Below are 7687 nucleotides of genomic sequence, written 5' to 3' on the forward strand. Positions count from 1 at the left end.
GGTACAGAAGAATGAGGGAAAGGCAGTCCAGAGAAAACCTATAAACAAAGACAAAGAGATGCAGAAGGACCTATTTGGAGGATAATGGGTACTTTGGAACAGCTCAAGCCAACAAAAGGTTTTGAGCAGAAGGCCTGGCTTAGCTTTGCATCTTAGAAAGGGGATTCTTTTTTTTTTTTTTTTTTTTTTTTTTTTTTTTAATTTTTAAATAATTAATTTGAAAGAAAGAAATCACAAGTAGGCAGAAAGGCAGGCAGAGAGAGAGGAAGGGAAGCAGGTTCCCTGCTGAGCAGAGAGCCCCATGTGGGGCTCAATCCCAGAACCCTGGGAGCACGACCTGAGCAGGTCAGAGGCTTTAACCCACTGAGCCACCCAGGTGCCCCAGAAAGGGGATTCTGATGGTAGAGCCCGGATGGGGTAGAAGGAGGCATCTGGGCGAAAGATGACCATTTGGAAATTCACCTGTTTAAGTCAACCAGGTGAGAGCAGTGGAAGACCTGATTAAGGCAAAGGCCATGGGGGAGAGAGGAGAGAACTCCTGTCTGTTGTAGACACTGGATGCTTTGGATAGATGTTTTAAAATCATATTTGAAAAATGAACTAAATAGGTATATGGTTTCCAAGCATGCAAAACACTGTCACCTTCATGATTTGATGTCAGTCATTTCCTAAACACTTTGAAGGAGGCAGAGAAATCATCTTATGATGCTATTTCATCTTATTTTATTCTTCATTTTATCCAAGGTTTCAAGATTATTTTCATAAAATCGAACAAAATACGTTCTTATTTTTTTCTCTATTCCTGTATTAATTTTGTTCTTGTACTTTCTTTTTTCTTCCTTACTTTCTATTTTTAGGTGAAGTACAGTTGACATAGATTGTTATGTCAGCTTCAGGTGCACAACATTATGACGTGATGATTCTATACATTATGCAATGCTTACCACAAGTGGAGCTACCATCTCACTCCATATAATGCTATTATACCACTGACTATATTCCCTATGCTGTACTTTTCATCCCTGTGCCTTAATTTACTATATAACTGAAAGTTAGTACCTATCATTTCCTTCACCTAAGTCTCCTGTCCCCTCCCTACCTCTCTCCCCTCTGGCAACTGCCAGTTTGTTCTCTGTATTTATGAATTTATTTCTCTCTTTGTTGTTTGTTTGTCCATTTGTTTTATAGATGCCACTTATAACTAAAATCATGTTTGTTTTTCTCTGTCTGACTAATTTTACTTAGCATAACAGCCTCTAGGTCCATGCATGTTGTCACAAATGGCAAGATTTCATTCTTTTTATGACGGAATAATATTCCATTGTGTGTATATGTGTGTGTGTATCTTCTATATCCATCAATCCACCAGTGAGCACTTAGGTTGCTCCCATACAATGATACTATTTTATAAAGAGATGCTCAGAAGAAACGGAAACCAAAAAAAAAAAAAAAAAAAGAAGGCGGGATGTTGTCCAAACCATAGGACCTTCCTCCTGGACAGTGACCCTAAGAGATACAAACAGGACCATGGATGCATGAGGATGAGGGAATGCGGAAGTGTCAGGAGAACAGAGAGACAATCACAGAGTAGGTGAGATCAACTTGCCCTGGTCTTCCTATCAATACACAACCATGTGTTTGTGTTTCTGACCTGTAAACAAGGAGAAGAAAACCTGCCTTGACTCCATTGTCCTTATATGCCACCATCCCAGTCCTCCAAAACACTGTCCAAACTTGCGGTCTCCAAAGCCTCTCTTTTCATTCTTCCTTGAGCCCATTCTAAAAGGGTTTTCCTCAACCCCCCTCCCTAACAATTCTTGTCAAAGTCATGAAAACTTCTCTCTATCTAGACTGAATGATTAATTCTCAGCCCTTGTGTCACCTCAACTACACTCAGCTTTGAACAGAGCTGACCACTCCCATCCATGGCTGCACTTTCTTCACCAGGCTCACAGGGTGCCCACTGTCTTGGTTTCCTCCTGCCTTTCTGATTCCTCCTCCTCTGTCTCTCATGGGTTCTTCTTCTACCCACAACTCCATGTGGGAGTGACCCAGGGCTCCGACAGGGGTCATCTTTTCTAGTGATGCTCACTTCCTGGACGATCTCAATCACTCACTGGGCTTTAAATTTCTTCTGTTTGCCGAAGACTGACAAATTTAAACCTTTCTACCTTTAATCTCGGTCTCTCACCTGAAGTTCAGACCCATATATTCAGCTTCCCACTCAACACCACTTCATTTTTCTAAGTAAATATCCCAAACTCAATGTATCAAAAACTAAAATTCTAATATCGACACTCCTCCAAAAATGTTTTTCACTCTCAGATATCCCTACTCTTCCAGCTGCTCAACAAGATTTCCAGGAGCCATCTTTGGCTTTTCTCGCTTACTTCACACCTGATCTAGCATCTATTTCTGTGTGATCTACCTTCAAAATGCATCTATAATCTAACCACTGCCCACCAGTCCCCCTGATATTACCCTATTCTAAGCATCCATCATTTCATCCCCAGATGACTGCATGTTACAAGTTGAACTCCACTCCTGACACACACAAAAAAGTTAAAGTCCTAACCCCCAGTACCTCTGAATGTGACTTTATTTGGAAATAGGGTCATTGTAGGTATAATCAAGTTAAGAAAAAGCCATTTAGGAGGGAGCTTAATTTGATAGAATTAGACAGACACACCCAGAGAGAAGGTAACATGGAGACACATAGAGAGGACAGCCATGTGAAAATGGAGGCAGAGATGGCGTCACGCATCCACAAGCCACAGACCTGGAGCTACCAGATGCTGGAAGACACACAAAGGATCCTACCCTAGTGGCTACAAACAGAACATGATCCAGCCAGCAGCTTGATTTTAGACCTCCAGCATTCTGACATGTGGGAGAAGAAAGTATCTGTTGTGTTAAGCCAGCCAGTTTGTGATGTTTTGTTACAGCAGTTCTAGGAAACAAATACACTGCAACGGCCTCCCAACTGTTCTCCCTGCTTCCACTCTTATCCTAAATTTATTCCCAACAGAACAGTGCAAATAATCCTCTAAATATAAATCATACCCTGTCATGTCTCTACTCAAAGCCCTCACCTGGCTTTCTACCTTACTCAGAAGACAATCGAAGTCCTCATAATGTAATGATCTATGAGGCTCCACACGTCCCCATTACCTATGACCTCACCTTTTACTACTGTCTCTCTCCTGTACTCCCATCCGGCCACCTTCCTGTTCTTCAAACATGTCAGGCATGTTCACATGTTAGCGTCTGTGCTCTAGCAGTTTCCTGGAAGACGATTTCCCAGATAATCACATCCTTCAGACCTTGGCATCAATGTCAAGGACACTTTTAGTCTCTCCTAAAAATCTCCCCCACCCCCTGACACCCCAACCATCCTCATTAATACTGTAGTCTTCTCTGCCCTCATAAATCCTAATTTCCTTCATCTTGATCTGCCTCTTTGTTTATGCCATAGCCCTTACTGTCTCCTATCATACTTTATAATTTTCTTATCTACTTTTTTCATCTTTATTGTCTACCTCAACCCACTAGAATATAAGTTTCAAGAGGCAGATGTTTTTGTTGCTTTTTTTTCATTGTTTTATCCTAAGCATCTCAAACAGTACATAGCACATATTGGAATTTAATAATTATTGGTTGAAGTATCAAATTTTTGCTTTATCATTTTTCCTAGAGATAGTCCTAGGTTAAACATTGACTGAAACAGTGGTGTGCATGTGTGTGAGCATGTTAGCATGTGTGTGTGTGTGTGTGTTGAGGAAGGGATGCAAGTTGGAATTGGGTTTAAATCCCAATCCTGCAATTTCCAATGGGAAACTAAAGTGGGGGCACATCAAATGCTTCAATTCCATCATCGTAGAACAAACCCAATTTAATATATATTCCAATATAATAAAATAATTCTTACATCGCAGAGTTGGAAAGAATAAATTTGAAAATATATTCAAGTGTTCTGGTACACTAGAAAATACTCAAAGAATACTGCAATTAGTAGCATTTTGTGTGTTCTGGTTTTTTTTTTTCCTTTGTACTTCTATTTTTTGTCAACATTCTCTGATTAACCTAGGAATTCAGTTCACCAGGAAGACATGGTATGGGAGAAATGGCATCTGGTTTAGCACTGGACCCTTGCAAGCTAGCTAACTAGACAATATCATATTGGCCTGGGCTTCCTCTGGCTTTACCTCTGACGTGCACAGCACAATTATCTTTATCCTTCTATTTTTTTTTATAGCCCTTTGACTCACTGGAAATGTACCTAAGCCAACTATCTCTCCTTGTGCTTTTTACCGAGCTCCAAATTCAGATGTTCAGTCTAAAGAAATCTTGGCTGAGGTGAAAAATTCCTTTAAACTCATGTGTTCTGAACATTAACTTGCTCAACGATATTCTTGCCAGCCAAAGGAGAAAGTCATACTGATAAGAAAGAGCAGGACCAAAGAGCTCCAAACCCAGAGTTACGATTCTGCTACAGTGCTCTTCCCAACGAGGTATGAAAACCTCAGATAATTTGTCCTCTTAACTTAGGTATCTTTGATCTTATTTGTAAGTGGAGGAAGAAAGCTATGTTTATTTTCTCTAAACCTTGAGATTGCCATGCTGACGGTAAAATCCGTCTTTGGATTTAGAGTCCTGGCAGAGTCCACACGTGTGGGGTTCAGGGATATGGGTGCAGCAGGAAGAACTGCAAGAGCGTGGTATGGGCAAGTGGCTCGAGTGACCATCCAGCTCTGAGCTGGATGACGTCCTGCTCTAAAAGGTAGCTCCTTCTTTTGCAAAACAGAAAAATAACACCCACCCCATTATATAAGGTTTAAATCATGTCATACACATGCCATATTCGCTATAGGGCTTTAACACATAACAGAAGCCTCCTGAATGGTAGCAATTATTATAACTGAAATAACCTGGAAGTCACATTTGTAATCACCATTCACCAAAAGAGCCATTTTAACTAGAGAGATAAAGTAGTTGGACTTTTTTTTTTTTTTTTTAAGATATGAGTCTTGTACTAGGCCTGAAGTTTGTATAGAATTTTCACAATTAGAGGTGGACACAGCTGTGTGAGGGGATTTTGTCTTCTGCCATGCTGTGGAGCAAAGCTTGTTCCACTCCCATTCAGCTGTGTAGGTTGAATTGACCAAAGCAATAGTTATAGAGAAACCTAGTCCCCTGTGGGTGGGGCAGGAACTTGTGAGGAAGTATTATACATCGCTAAACCAGGCCCCAGACATGCCTCGCAGATTTTATGGAAAGAACTCTTCTTATGTCCGTGGGGGGCTGGATTCAAATGGAAAGTCAGCAGATGCAGTTTATGGACAGAAAGAAATTCATAAGAAAATGATGTCACAAAACTCCCAATTGTCACACTAAGAGGTGTAATCCTCATGCCATCTCAGAATGATGGTGTGGTGGTCCAGGTAATGAGGTTGCTCTCTAATAACAACCAGGTTTTTAGGAGATTCATGAAGACATTTGCCCTTGGTCCTAAGGGCTCTGTTGCAAATAAGTTCTACATTCATATCTCCAGATACCAAGATGAGGTCTTTGATGGCTTTGTCACTGAGCCGCAGGAGAAAGCTGAGGAAGAGGGAGAGAAACCTGAAGAAAGACAGAAGACACCTGAGGTCGTACTTGATGATTCTGGAACTTTCTATGATCAGACTGTCAGCAATGACTTGGAAGAACATTTAGAGGAACCTGTTGCTGAGCCAGAACCAGAGCAAGAACCTATCTTTGAAATCCAACAGGAAATTCTGAGCCAGTATTAGAAGAAACTACTCCTGAGGATACGCAGAAGAGTTCTTCCCCAACACCTATGAACATAGATCAGACCATACAGGAAAACTTAAGGACATTTTCTTGGGAATTGGTGACCTTCCATCCAATGGAGCTATTCCAGTTACTGGGATACCACTTCATGTTGTTCAAGTACCAGCTTCATAGTCTTGAATGGAGTCTAAGTCTGAACCTCAAATTCCACTGCTGAGGCCTCAGAAGGATCAAAGAATGTGAGAACAACAAGCTAATATTCCTCCCCAGAGAGGCCCTAGACCCATCCATGAGGCCGGTAGACAAGGTGATGCTGAACACCAAAGAATAGTAAAACACCCTGATAGTCACCAACCTGCCCTGTGGGTGGACAAATTGAAACTTCAAGATTATTTTTTCAAAGTTATAGGAATGTGGTAGGACTCTGCATTAACAGTGGCAGGAAATTACCCAGCTTGGGGTTTGTTATATTTGATGATTATAAGCCCCTTAGCCACAGGCCCATCATGTTCAAAGGTGAGTTCCATCTGAATGTGGAAGAGAAGACCTAGGAAGGAGACCATCAAGACAACTGCCAGTGAGGACCTAGAGGCCCTGGAGGTTGGCTGGATGGTGGACTGAGCAGCCCTCTTCATGGAGGCATGGTGCAGAAACCAGGATTTGGAGTGGGAAGGGCAATTATTCCAAGGCAGTGAATTGCTCCTCGCTGGTCTTCAGGCAGCAGTACACCTCTTCCAGCTTCTGCAGAATGGTGAATTTCTTACACCAACGTTTGGTGTCCTAGATTCTGATCCCGGTCTACAATAAACTGCTTAAGATTGTACAATTTTACTTTTGGTGTTAATGATATATGCTCCCTCTCTCTCCCTTCCTTCTCCTCACCTTTTAGTCCTTCACTTCCAATTTTGTGCAATGATATTTGAGGAAAAACAGATTTTTAAATATTGAAGGACTGAGTTTCCTTGCTTCACTTTAGCATATTCAGACTGGAAGGGGGGTTTTTTTGTTTGTGTTTTGTGTTGTGTTGTTTTGTTTTTTTAACAGCCATTTCCCAAAGGAATGTGTCTTGCTTTTTACTTACATTTGGTATGCTTCATTCACTTGAATATTTCTATTTTCTATGTGATTCAAAAGTCTGTGAGAAACACAAGATTTGATAAACATCTTCACAGCAGGAAAGAAAAGAATTTTCACAAGTAGAAAGAAAGAATAATGGTCCTTTATGTGAGAGAATGATCAAGAACAATGCTGAGAAGGTAAAAAGTAGCATAGGGTCTTTCGGAACGAAAAGTACAAAATCAAATGATTTGGTGGCAAATGATAGACTCATTAGAAAATAATCAGATAGTGAGGTTGATATTTGTTGCTATTGCCCATCCAGCTGCCATCTGCACCCCTTAGTCAAGTCAAAGAATCCTCCTTGTTTGTGAAAAATCCATCTCATGCTACTCAGGAAGGAATGACACCTCCCTCCAATTACACAGGAATTACCAAGTACAAAAATGAGCAATCAACTATTACAAAACACCTAAAGAAACTAAAATCATTGAAGAGACAAAATGTTCCTCAAATTGAGGAACTAAATACTTGAAGAGGCAGAATAAATAAAACAAGACAAAGCCATCATCAGAAGAAAGGTAACTATCTTCAGAGAGCTTTGGCAGGATTTTATATTCATAACAAATCAACTTCAAAGAAATTGGAGATTAATAGGTTAAAAAGGAAAGAAGGCTATGTAGACAGTTAAAGAGTGGATTTAGCAGATTAGATCATTAAGTGAGAAATGTTTTAAAACACAATACAAGAGATGGAACAGATGACATAAGAGTGGGGATATCAATCACACGAGGCAAATTCGAATGGAGCTTTAGAAAGAATTTCTACTGGGTTTAGA

At 40.5% G+C, this 7687-nt stretch overlaps 1 pseudogene; it reads left to right on the plus strand.

The window, feature by feature from the left end:
* The first annotated feature begins 442 nt into the window (after nt 1-442).
* LOC116575947 lies at nt 443-6488 on the plus strand (annotated as a pseudogene).
* Nucleotides 6489-7687: the final 1199 nt, after the last annotated feature.

This window comes from Mustela erminea, chromosome 17 (assembly GCF_009829155.1).
Source record: "Mustela erminea isolate mMusErm1 chromosome 17, mMusErm1.Pri, whole genome shotgun sequence".
Classification (NCBI taxonomy): Eukaryota; Metazoa; Chordata; class Mammalia; order Carnivora; family Mustelidae; genus Mustela; species Mustela erminea.